This window comes from Marmota marmota, unplaced genomic scaffold (assembly GCF_001458135.2).
Source record: "Marmota marmota marmota unplaced genomic scaffold, marMar, whole genome shotgun sequence".
NCBI classification, from domain to species: domain Eukaryota; kingdom Metazoa; phylum Chordata; class Mammalia; order Rodentia; family Sciuridae; genus Marmota; species Marmota marmota.
The window spans coordinates 6,268,251-6,280,740 of record NW_026000102.1 but is presented as its reverse complement, the minus strand read 5'-3'; positions in this window follow the sequence as shown (position 1 = coordinate 6,280,740).

Sequence of the window (12,490 nt, the reverse complement as noted above, 5' to 3'; positions counted from 1 at the left end):
GGGTTCTGGGTGACTGGGTTCTGGGTGACTGGGGTTCTGGGTTCTGGGTTCTGGGTGATTGGGGTTCTATGTGACTGGGTTCTCGGTTCTGGGGTTCTGGTTGACTGCGTTCTGGGTGACTGGGGCTTTGTGTGACTGGGGTTCCGGGTTCTGGGGTTCTGGGTGACTGGGGTTCTGGGTTCTGGATGATTGGGTTCTGGGGTTCTATGTGACTGGGTTCTGGGTTCTGGGGTTCTGGGTGACAATTCCAGGCATGTATACAGTGTGCACTGACCAAAGCCAGCCACACTCTTTCCACCCCACCCCAGCACCCTTCCCAGGCCCTGGCCACCACTTTCCCACTTTGAGGCTGACGCTTCTTCAGTGTTCATCTTTCTGGTCTGGCTCACTTCACTTAATGTCCTCCAGCTCCATTGAGTTTGCTGTAAATGACAGGACTTCGTTCTTCTTTGTGGCTGAATAATACTCCATTGTGCATGTATCCTCTGAATTTTCCTGTCTATCCATCTATTGATGGGGACCTGGACCAGTTCCTTAACTTAGCAACCGTGGATGAGGCTGCCATAAACACAGGCAAGTGTTTCTTTTGCATTCTGATTTTTCTTTCCTTTAGATTCGCACCCAGGCGTGGGTTGGCTGGACCATGAGGTAGGTTCATCTTAGAGTTCCCAGGAAACTCCAGGCTGTGCCATTGGCACTCCTAGCAGCAGTGCCCGAGGGTCCCTTTTCTCCTCACCCTTGCCAGTATTTTTTTTAAAATTTGTTTATTTACTTGTTCCAGCTGGTTCTACATGGGGGCAGGATGCCTTTCAATTCGTAGTACACAAACGGAGCCCAAGTTTTCATTTCTCTGGTTGGACATGAAGTCCAGTCCCACCATTCATGCCTTCATACCTGGACCCAGGGGCTTTTTGGGTGCGGTGTTTTGATGGCCCTGTCCTGGTTGGAATTTTGCTTTGCATTCCCTGGTGGACAACCACACCCATCACTTTTCTGTGCACAAGTCGCTGTTTGTGTTTCTTCTTTGGAGAAGAGGTCCACTCAGATCATTTGCCCCTTTTTAAATTGGACTGCCTGGGTTTCTGTCATGAGGTCCTGGGTTCCTTGCGTATTCTGGTCACTGACCCGCTGGCTGATCATGGCTGGCAAGACTTCCTCTCATTTTCCAGGTCATTTCTTCTCGCTGGTGACTGTTTTCTGTGTGGTGCGGGAGCCTTTTAGTTGGATGTAGCACCATTTGTCAAGTTTTGCTTGTTGCCTGTGCTTTGGGTCCTACCCAGAAGGTCTCTGCCTGCTCCGGTGTCTGGAAGCATGGCCCCCTTTTCCTCTGGTGGTTTCCTCCTTCACACCACTGGCCCTTGGCCGGCCGCTGAGCTGGAGGCCAGGGTGTACCTGCTTTCCCAGGTTTTGCAGCACAGCCCTGAGGGCCCCAGGGAGGGGGCGCTCAGCCTTCCAAGAGCTGGGTCCAAACTGGAATCATTCAGCAGTGCTTACGAGCCTGGTGAGTCCCCTGCCTCGCTAAAAGGAAAGTTTTCCAGAACTCTTTGTGCAGGAAGTGGGTTTGAATTTACTGATGGCTGATTCCCTGCGGGTAACAGGGAATTGCAAAAAGGCTTTGGCATTAAGTGTCCACTTACTCTCAAAGACGAGGCAGATCTGCATATGAAATGTAGGGTCTCGTGCTTGGGCACTCTTGGGGAGGTGGCTTTTAAGCCTCCGTGGCTCTTGGTGCCATCTCCTGCAATTTCCCACCCTGCCACTGTGGTCATGCTGGGGCGGGGGAGGGGGGGGACGCCATCTCTGGCATCCCGGGGTCCTGGGCGGGTCTAAAGGGAATTCTTGATTCAGAAATGGATGAAATAAATCCAGACCAAAAATACTGCAGTGCGGGGGTGTGCACGTGAGCTATTTGTGAGAAATTTCAAGTCTTTTGAGGTAAAAATCAATTTACGAAGAAAATAAGCCCAGCCATGGAAAGTCACTGTTTCTGTTCACTCTGGGTCCTATTTGCATAGAAAGCAAGCTGCCCGAAGAAGATGCTTTAGGCCGAGCGCAGATTAACACTGGATTTGCATACTCTCGTGCATTCCAATTCTAGAGAGGTTGAAATGAATTGCTTGATTAAGCCTTAGTCCATCTATTTTAATTTATTAGATTTTTTTTCAAGTCATCATCTCTGTTTAAGGTGGAGCACGTCGGAACCTTGGAATGAAGCACTGGCTAGTGGGGTGCTTTGTCCCCTTCCATAACCAGGTGTGACCCACTCCTACTCCTACAAAGGGACCTGTAAATGTTGAGATGGGATTGCAATAAATCACTCAGTCAGTCTTAAAGCGGGGAATGGAAACGTTATTCACCAGCCTGTGGTCCGGATCCACCAGCAGGCAGGCCAAGGGACAGGCCGCAAGTCTACACCCTTTGACCCCCTCGGGGTCTGAGTACACATTTTATAGTCCAAAACCATCTTAAAGCAGAAGTGGCTGTTGCTATGATTCAAAACCATAAACAAACATCATGAGATCTAAAATCATAAGCAGAAAAGGGAGTGGCCAAAAGGTCCCTAGTTGTGTACAAGCTACAGAATGGTCACCAGCGTCAGTCAGTCTCTGACAGGGCACATCGTCCAAGGAAAACGGGAACCCAAGAGAGAACACTTTTACATTGTGTACATTGTGTAAGAATCGCCATTTTGTGTTGGCAAACATGCTATGCTAGGCAACTGTTGACGGGCACAGAGGCAGGGCTTTCCCTGGGAGAAGGCTTTCTAACATGACGTGGAGGCTCAGGGCAAAATGGAGTCTGTTTGGTCACTGCCCACATAGCCAGGGCCATAACATAATCGGGCTCACAAGTTCTTTTTTTGTTGTTGTTTTTTATTTATTCTAATTTGTTATACATGACAGCAGAATGCATTACAATTCATATTACCCATATAAAGCACAACTTTTCATGTCTCTGGTTGTACACAACGTAGAGTCACACCATCCATGTCTTCATGCATGTACTTGGGGTAATGATGGCCATCCCATTCCACCATCTTTCCTGCCACCCTGTCCTCTCCCTTCCTCTCCCTACCCTTTGCCCTATCTGAAGCTCCTCCATTCCTCCCATGCTCTCCACCCATCCCCATAATGGTTCAGCATCCTTTGGATTTTTGGGATTGACTTTCTTCTCTTAGCATAATATTCTCCAACTCCATCCATTTACCTGCGAATGCCTGGATTTTATTCTCTTAATGCTGAGTAATTTTCCATTGTGTATATGTGCTGCATTTTCTGTATGCATTCAGCTATTGAGGTGTATCTAGGTTGGTTCCACAGTTTAACTATTGTGAATTGTGCTGCTATAAACATTGATGTGGCTGTGTCCCTGTAGGATGCTGTTCTTAAGTCCTTTGGTTGTAGACCAAGGAGAGGAATAGCTGGGTCAAATGGTGGTTCCATTCTCAGTTTTCCAAGGAATCTCCTTACTGCTTTCCATACTGGCTGCACCAATTTGCCGTCCCACCAGCAGTGTATGGGTGTGCCTTTCTCCCCACATCCTTGTCAACACTTACTGCTGTTTGTCCTCCCAACAGCTGCCATTCTGACTGGAGTGAGATGAAGTCTTAGAGTAGTTTTGATTTGCATTTCTCTAATTGCCACAGATGTTGAACATTTTTTCATATATTTGTTGGTTGATTGTATGTCCTCTTCTGAGAAGTGTCTGTTCAGGTCCTTGGCCCATTTGTTGATTGGGTTGTTTGTTTTTGTGGTGTTAAGTTTTTTGAGTTCTTTATAGATCTTACAGATTAGTGCTCTGTATGATGTGTTGGTAAAACTTTGCTCCCATTCGGTAGGCTCTCTATTCACCTCACTGGTTGTTTCTTTTGCTGAGAAGAAGATCTTTAGTTTGAATCCATCTCATTTATCGATTTTTGTTTTTAATTCTTGAGCTATAGGAGTCTTATTAAGGAAGTCAGGGTCTAATCCTACATAATGGAGATTTGGGCCTACTTTTCCTTTGTTAGGCAGAGGGTCTCTGGTCTAATTCCTAGGTCCTTGATCCACTTTGAGTTGAGTTTTGTGCATGGTGAGAGACAGGGGTTTAATTTCATTTTATTGCATGTGGATTTCTAGTTTTCCCAGCACCATTTGTTGAAGAGGCTGTCTTTTCTCCAATGTATGTTTTTGGCTCCTTTGTCTAATATAAGATAACTGTAATTATATTGGTTAGTCTCTGTGTCCTCTATTCTGTACCCCTGGTCTATAAGTCTATTTTGGTGCCAATACCATGCTGTTTTTGTTACTAACGGATCCACGCCAAGGCATATCATAATGAAAATGCAAGACATACAGAATGAGGAGAGATCTGTTGTGATTTTGTACATTTGGCATCCTATAAGTGTCTTGTATTGGATTTTCCAATTCATTCTTCATGTTTGGAAAATTTTCGAATATTATTTCATCGAATAGATTGCTCCTTCCTTTGGTTTAGAACTCTATGCCGTCCTCTATCCCAGTGATTCTTAACTTTGGTCTTTTTATGTCATCCCACAATTCTTGCGTGTTCTGCTCATGGTTTCTTACTGTCCTCTCTGTGTGGTCAACATTCTTGTCAAGATGATATATTTTGTCTTCATTGTCTGAGCTCCTGTCTTCCAAGTGATCTAATCTGTTGGTGGTGTTGTCTATTGAGCTTTTAATTTGGTTCATTGTTTCTTTCATTTCAAGAATTTGTCTGTTTTTTTTTTTTTTCAGAACCTTTGTCTCCTTATTGAAGTAATCTTTTGCTTCCTGTATTTGCTTATGTAGCTCTTTATTAAAATGGTCTTTTGCTGCCCGGATTTGCTCTCTTATGTCATCCTTTAATTCACAGAACATTTTAATCACGTACACCTGCACTCCTTCTCTGTAATTTCTTCTGCTGTGGTGGCCGTGGAGTCTAATAATATAGAACCTTGGTTTGTTTGGGGACACTTTCTTCCCTTGTTTTTTTTTTTTTTTATGTTGTTGTGTGCCTTACCTTCTAGTACTGCAATCTGAGGATTTATCGTTTTCACCCTATAGGCTTATAGTGTCCTTGCAGGTTTAATACCTCTCCTTTGAGGGGGAGGACAATCTTAACAGACCCCAATACAACCAGTACAACCGTAAACCAAATAGCTGCTGTTAAGATGTTTACAGTTTGGTCGCAATATTCGGAAATAGTGAGTTCAATTATTATCTTCAATATAAACAGTAGGTTTGCAAAAGGGTCTACAGTTTCTGATGTGAACAAAGAACCCGGAGTGGGGTGTAGGATGAGATGTTGAGGGGCAAGGAGGTGAGGATAGAGAGTGATTACATCTTAGAAAGCCTGAAAAAGGAATCTAAGGAGGTTGGTTAGTAGCAGGAGAAGAGAGAGGAAGTGATTGGGGTAGACAAGTGAGCAGGAGGACAGTAGAGCACATGAAACAAACACACACCAATATTAAGAAAAATAAAAATGTAAAAATAGGAGATAAAAGAACATACAACACCACTGGAATAAACTATTCAGACATCCCAGTCCTCGGTAGCCTGGTTCATGAAAAGTAGTTGGTTTCACAAATGTCGGGGACGTGAGGGCAAGAGAAGAGAGAGCAAGAGGAAAAAACCTTGAATGAGCAAACCAGGATCATTTTTGTTGGAAATCAGTATCTCTCCTGCTTCCCTTCTCATCCAACGGGGCGGGGGGGGGGGATTGTCTGTCCTTAGCTGGTTTCTCCACCCTCAGGACGGTGCAGGTTATTAGGGTGGGAGAGTTGGTCTTAGGTGTGGGCTCCTGGAGGCGGGGTATAGCACTTGCCCTTCCTGATGGGAGAATGCACCCCAAGGATCTCCTCTGGGGCCCCCTCGTCTGAGTGGGCGCCTGGTCTTATCTCCTCATATCACCTGTAGACCTCACGGTTCCTGGTCTCTAGTTTAAACTGTATCCCACTCACCCCTCCCTCTCTACTTCCTCACTGGGGACTTTCTCTCTAGAGGTCTTGTGGGCTGCGCCCTGGGGACTGCGCACCTGTCACTGGAGAGCTGTTTTGTATTGGGCAGTCACTGTGCCAGGTGGCAGGTGCCAGGGAGAGGGGGAGGCTGGGTACTGTCAGCACCTGCCCAGCCAGAGTTCCAAGCTGGGAGTTGCCCCAACTAAAGATGGTGACGAAGGTGTCCCGAGATGGAGGTGGCTGCTTTCAGCGATGAGGAGAGGGTTGTGGTGGACATGGTGTTGGGCAATGTGTCATAGACGTGGCTCTGTGGCATGCAGTGTTGTGACTGTTGGCTGTCTTCAGATGTGGGTGCCTGTGCGATGTCCTCAGTTGCAGGCAGCCTACAGTGTGTAGGGGACTATGGTAGTGGCTGCAGAGTCCCAAGATGGAGGTGACCGGAGGAGCCCCACATTGGTAGATGGGGGTCCACGTGGACCATGCAGCTGAGGTTTCAGTTAAGGACACATGGTTGCTCCTTGCGGTCCCCACATGCTGTTGAACCTGCTCCTCTAACTACAATGTGTCTCTCTGACCCCCACTCCCCACGGCCCTCCAACCTCAACTGGCACAGGCGCCCTGACTCTTAACCCTCCAAAGACTGAAATGGATGCTCCCTGGGCACGTTTGTTTCAATCAAGAAAGACTCTCATTGTTCCGAGCTGTCCAGAGTAGAGTGAGGCCACTGGCCCTTGGTGAGGGGAGGACATGGTCTTTTGTCCTGTGTTTTGTGCCTGGACCCTGTCTAGCTGGGCACCAAGCACATGCTTGAGTGTGATTATTAAATTAGGTTCACTTCATCAGTGTGCAGTAGGGACAGGTGTGGGCAGAGAACGGGGGCTCCCTCAGGTCAGTGCCCAGGGCACTGACCCTGGAGCTGCCAGCAACCTCCACCAACTGTCATGTGGCTTGACGAGGCCTCCGAGGTGCAGAGTGGGTGGGCTCCAGCCACACGCCCGCCCTGCGTGGCCCGGGCCTCCCCCAGAGTCTGATCTTCCTTCCTTTGGACCTTCACCACCTGCTCAACGCCAGGGTCCCCGGAGTTCCAGCCTGGGGCTCTGACTTACAGGATTCTCTGTGACACGCTGCCCATGGCCCCCACCACTCCCAGGCTTCAGTCCCACCTCGGACACGGCCCCGTGTGGACGTTGACACAGACTGAGTGAGGCAGAGGCCGTTCGCTCAGAGCTTGCAGGGAGGGGCCACTGGCCTCACTGGCATTTGGCAGACACCCAGGGGTGGCAGGGGAGGAGCCCCGTGGGAGACTGCTGCCCTGGGCCACTGGAGGTGGCTCAGGGAGACGGGTGTCCTGAGGTGCTGGTTGGGAGCGTGACTTTCTCTGGGGTTCCTGAGTCGGAAGCAGGAACAAAAGGGCAGGTGTCAGCGATGATGATGCCCCGGCTGCTGGAGGCTGCTTGCTACAGAGGGTGCAGCTGGTGTCCTGGGCACTGAGTGTGGGTGGGAACTCTCCCTCCACGAGCGGACTGGTCTTCGCACCTTCACTACACGGCTGAGCCTCGGAGTCCACGGCGCAGTAAGAGGCTTGCCACCTGTCCCCTGCCCAGGCCAAGTCCTCTTCTTCCCTCCCAGGCCATCCAACCAGGGGCCCTGCTGACCCCTCCTCCCAAGTATCTCCTGACCACACCCCCCTTGCCCCTGCCTCTCACTGTTCAGAAACCCAAATCACCTTTCCAGGGCTGCTGCTCTCCCTGCCCAGACCCCTGCCCTCCAGACCCAGCTGTGGGTGGGGGATCCCCCTGAAGCACAACCTGGTCAGGTGACTGCCCTGTCTCCCTGGTGGCACCTTGGCTCCTCTTGAAAGGCCCATGGCATGCAGCAGGGACATGGCGGCTGGGGGCAAAGGCTGGCCTGGCCTGCGGGCTCCACTCCTCACGGGTCTCCTGGAGCACTCCAGTGGGTAGCATAGACCTGCGGGAGCTCCAGGGCTGGCTTCCAGCTCCCCAGTGTCCACTCTCCAGCTCAGGGCCTTCACCCACATGTGGATTGAGGGCTAGGGAAGGACAAGGGGCCCTTCCCCACATGTCTTGGTGTGGATGACTTGGACAAGGTGGGCGGCAAGGGCTCTGCCCTCCTTCAAGTGGCAGCATGGCAGGTAGCCCTGTGGGAAGCCTGCCCCTCAGGGACACCCCAGCTCTGCTCAGGGATCCCCAGGAAGTTGCTCTGGGATGACCTCATTCTGCAGGTAGGCTGCACCTGGTCCCAGGTGAGCCTCCCCTCTGAAGCCCCAGTGTGCAGCGTGGAGTCGGCCCAGCAGCTGCAGTAGGTGCTCAGAGACCACCTGTTGCATGAGCAGACCCCATTTCCCCACACCCCCTGCATCCTGGGACAGACACCTGCCTCCTGCAGGGCTCCACAAACAATGAACAGGAATCTTCTAGAAATCCAGACAAGAAACCCAGTCCCCACCATCGCACACAGGCCCCATCACCACCGCCCCTGCTCTGCTCATCGCCATCACCGTGGAATGGTGCGTCCTCAACTTGAGGGTGCAGGTCCCAAAGGGCTCAGTGCACTTAAAGCCCAGCGTGCCTCAGAGGCGTCCCCTCATGGAGAGCCACAGGAGGCACCCAGGCCCCGTGCAGGAGGTGTAGGGGTAGAGGTCCCGCACCCCGGCAGTTGTGCCATGTGTGAGCGGGGGGCGGGGTTTGGCCTGGAGGCCCCTGAGGAGGGCAGTGTTAGGGAGGCAGGAAGTCCTGTGTCCAGGGCCCTAGGCCGGGAGCCCGGCTGAGCAGGGGTGGAATCTTGGCTTCAGAGCCGCGTTCTTCACTGACAGTTGTTATCCCCCCACAGACCACGGTTACAATTTCACACAGGGTTCTGAAATTTGCGTTTTCATTTAACAGATATATCACGACTACTTTTCCATATATTTGAATATTCTTCGACAACATAATTTTTAAGCCATATAGTATTTCATCGCACGGAAGGAGTGTAATTCATCTTACCAGGCCTCCATTCTTCAACATTTAGGTTGTTTCCAATTTTTCAATGGTTATAAATATCACTGCGAGAAGCACCCTCACAGATAAATCTCCTTCCTTCTCTGTGGTTATTTCCTCTGCAGAAAAATCTCAAAAGCAACGTGGTTGGACCACAGAGTTTGCCATTTTAAAACTACACACACATTTGCAAATGTGAATTCGTGAATTTCGATGATCAAAACTGTTTTTAAAACCTGTGAGAATTAATATATCAAAACACCATTTGCCAACCCCCGTGGAACAAGGAGTTAGGTTCTATTCACACTGGAATTCTGAACACATATATAGGGTACGGCAGGTCGTAAAACAAACCAGCGGCAGGACCCACAGGTTAGACAGAGTCCAGAGGGGATTATCTGAGAGTAAGATGGTGACGATGACGATGGTGGTGGTGATGGCAGTACATCCCTGTGGACAGTTGCATCCAAGGCAGCCTGACACGCTCAGCACTTTACTGTGCTCCTCCCAGGTGGCAGAATGGCCTTCAGCACAGACCGCCCGTCCCTTCTGCCTGTCTTGCCCAGCAGAGCCCAGCCTTGCTGTGTGTGGACAGTGCCCGTGCTGGTCAGAGACCCTTGTCCCAGTCTCCCTCGCTGGTGGATGTGGCCGCTGGACTAAGTGGTCACCAACCCTTCTGGAAAGGGGCTGCGAGTTCTCGAGACCCTCTACTCCTTCCCTTGCCCTCCATCCTCTGGATTGTGAGGAGGACCTGGCGGGCTGGCCTCCACCATGCAGAGGGGACAGTTCCCAGTGATCGGACAGTACAAAAACCAGCATGGGAGAAATCCTGGCCTGTGACTGAGCTCACGGAATGAGGCCACCTGCCTGTGTGTGGTTAGGTGAGAAGAAGCAAGCATTCATCTCGGTGCAGTTTTGGGTCTCGCCGAGCAAAAGAATGTGCCTCCGAGACCAGTAACTGAGGCAAAGAGCCTGTGACCAAGCAGGACGGGGCAGAGCCCCTCCAGACTCCGGGAGGGGCTTCCTCACCCCCAGCCTCGGCCCAGAACTTCAGAGAGAAACAGATGCGAAGGCTGGCCAAACCCCGGCCACTTTAGAATAGTCCTTCTGGGACTTGGGGAGGGGCCAGGGACACGGGGTCCGATGGTCTGAGGGAAGCAGGACCCAGATGCCACAAAGCCTGTGTCTGAGTTCTGTTGCCATCACCTGCCAGGGACACTGTGGGGCTCCTCAGGGCATCACCAAATGTGGCCCCTTTGAAAAGGTGACAACTGCGTGTACATCAGTCTCCTCTCTATGAAGGTTGAACACGGAAGACAGCTCCACGGTTTGGAGCAAAACCTGAGATACAGAAATGGTTCTCCAAAGGACATTTTAATTTTGTGAGACCTTCACCCTCGGTATCCCTGGGGGATTAGACTGCAGGACCCCCAAGGACACCACGTCCACCGAGCTCTCGCCCCTCGTTAGCCATGTTTGCGTGGCACCTGCAGACAGACCCCCTGCTGTGCATTTCAAAACCTCTCAGAGTTAGTTACCGTGTCTGATTCAAAGTGATGGCAGGGTCGACAGCTGCAGGGCCTCCTGGTCTGGTGAGATGCGCGTTCACTGCCGACGCCACGTTTCCACAGCGAGTTGGATTCAAGTTGGGTGAAGCCACACATGCGGGGCCTGGGGACACTTTTCCATCAAGCAGACACCCAGCCTGGTGCTCCCCACAGCTAAGCCCTGTGTGCTCCCCGCACCTCCCAGGGTGGGTCTTGGCGCCTGGCCCTGGGCCCCCACTGGCTTGCACAGGGCGGGAGCTGGCCCTGTGGGCCACCTGAGCTGGCCTGAGAAGAGGCGTGGTGCTCTGCGGCAGGGGCTGCCCTCCCAAACGCCAGCCACTGCCAGGTGGGTGTGCAGAGCTCAGGAGCCAGGGCCAAGTAAGCCCCTGCCCACAGATCAGCAGGGAGACGCCGCCGCCCAGGGTTCTCACCCACCACGCCCCCGCCTGGGGACACTGTGGCCAGCAAAGCGGGTGCAGCCAATCCCTCCAGTCTGCCGCCTGGCCTTGTGCTTGCATTGAAGCCCTCAGGACACTTGGGTATCAGGATGAAGAGAAATGAGGCGAGGAGGACGAGAAGGCCGAGGGCGAGGCCACACGATCACCCTGTCACAATTTATTATGGAGTGTAAAGCAGGAAAATTAAAATGTGCTTGCAGCTAGTAGCTTAATGTGATTGAATGCCTCAGAAAAATGAAACCAGGGGAAGGACAGGTAGTGAACATGACTGAGGGGCAGGAATTACCTTCCTCTCCCAAGGAGAGCGGCCCTCACCGGTGTGGTCCGCCGTCTCCACATCCTGGACACAGGGAAGTCTCTGCGAGACCCGGGGAGCCAGGGGCAGGTGCTGCCGCCCCACTTGGCCTGTGGTCCTCACCCTGCTGAGCCTGGGGGAGCCTCAGGGCGTGTGGGAGGCAAAGCAGACTGCGGCAAGCACAAAGGCATGTTCCCAGGAAGGGCAGAATGTTCCCGAGCGCAGGGACCAGATGCCAGGAAGTTCTGTTGCTGAGAGCCAGCCCTCTGCAGTCAGCCGGCCTGAAGGAGGCAGGAGGAGGAGGCAGGAGGAGGCTGTGGGTCAGCCAGGCTGAGACCACAGACACACGGCGAGCGAGGGTTTGCACGTTGACACCTGGGAGAAAATGTGTCGCTCCACATTGGACAGAGAAAACTATCAAATCGATATGAATAGACTTTTAAAAGAAATAAGAAATTTCTTTTCCCCAAGAAGGGGTAAAACAACCCAGATGGACGGGAGATGAGTGTTTGTCATAGACTCGGCAACAGCGACCACAGCCTGGGACAGCAGGAGTGGCCCAGCCTACAGTCACCCTGGGGGCAGGCACAGGGTTCAGCTTCGGGACAGGGCTTGTGAGCGCAGGAGCGGGACATGCTGGGTATTCTAACTCTCCGGCCCCCAGCACCCTCCTTCTCCTATGGCCAGGGAGAGCGCCAGGGTCCCCTACACATTCCCGCCATAGGGGACAGTCCAGCTACCTCCATCTTCTCCTGGAAGTCTCTGGAAAGGGTGTCTTTGGTGGCTGGGGCACCACCTCTCCTGAGCCCAACTGCAAAGGACAGAGGACTCACTGTCCTGTGGCGGGCAGGGCCACAGGGCTCTGCTCCTTCAGCCTTTAGGGCTCTCTGAGAAGCCCCTTCCTGGGGTTCTGCCTGGGCTGGCCCCCGGGATGGCAGTGCCTGCCCCCACCCCCTCACCTTTGTCCCTAGCACCTTTTAAACATGACATTCTCTAGCCATTTACTCTGCTGTGGTCTGTCTCCCTAACAAAATGTCAGCTCTGAGAGAACAGCAGTTCCCCTCCCCTCCCAGGCTTTCCGTGAACTCTTTCTTCCCAGGACCTAGGACCACGCCTGGCACTCACTAGGTGCTTAGTAAAACTCCCCCAGGGTCCTGAACGCCCTGGGACTTGCGCTCCCAACACTGACCTTGCTCTTCTTCACCTTTAGTAGGTGCAGGATGACCCTGGCATGAGCACTTGCTTCCCTG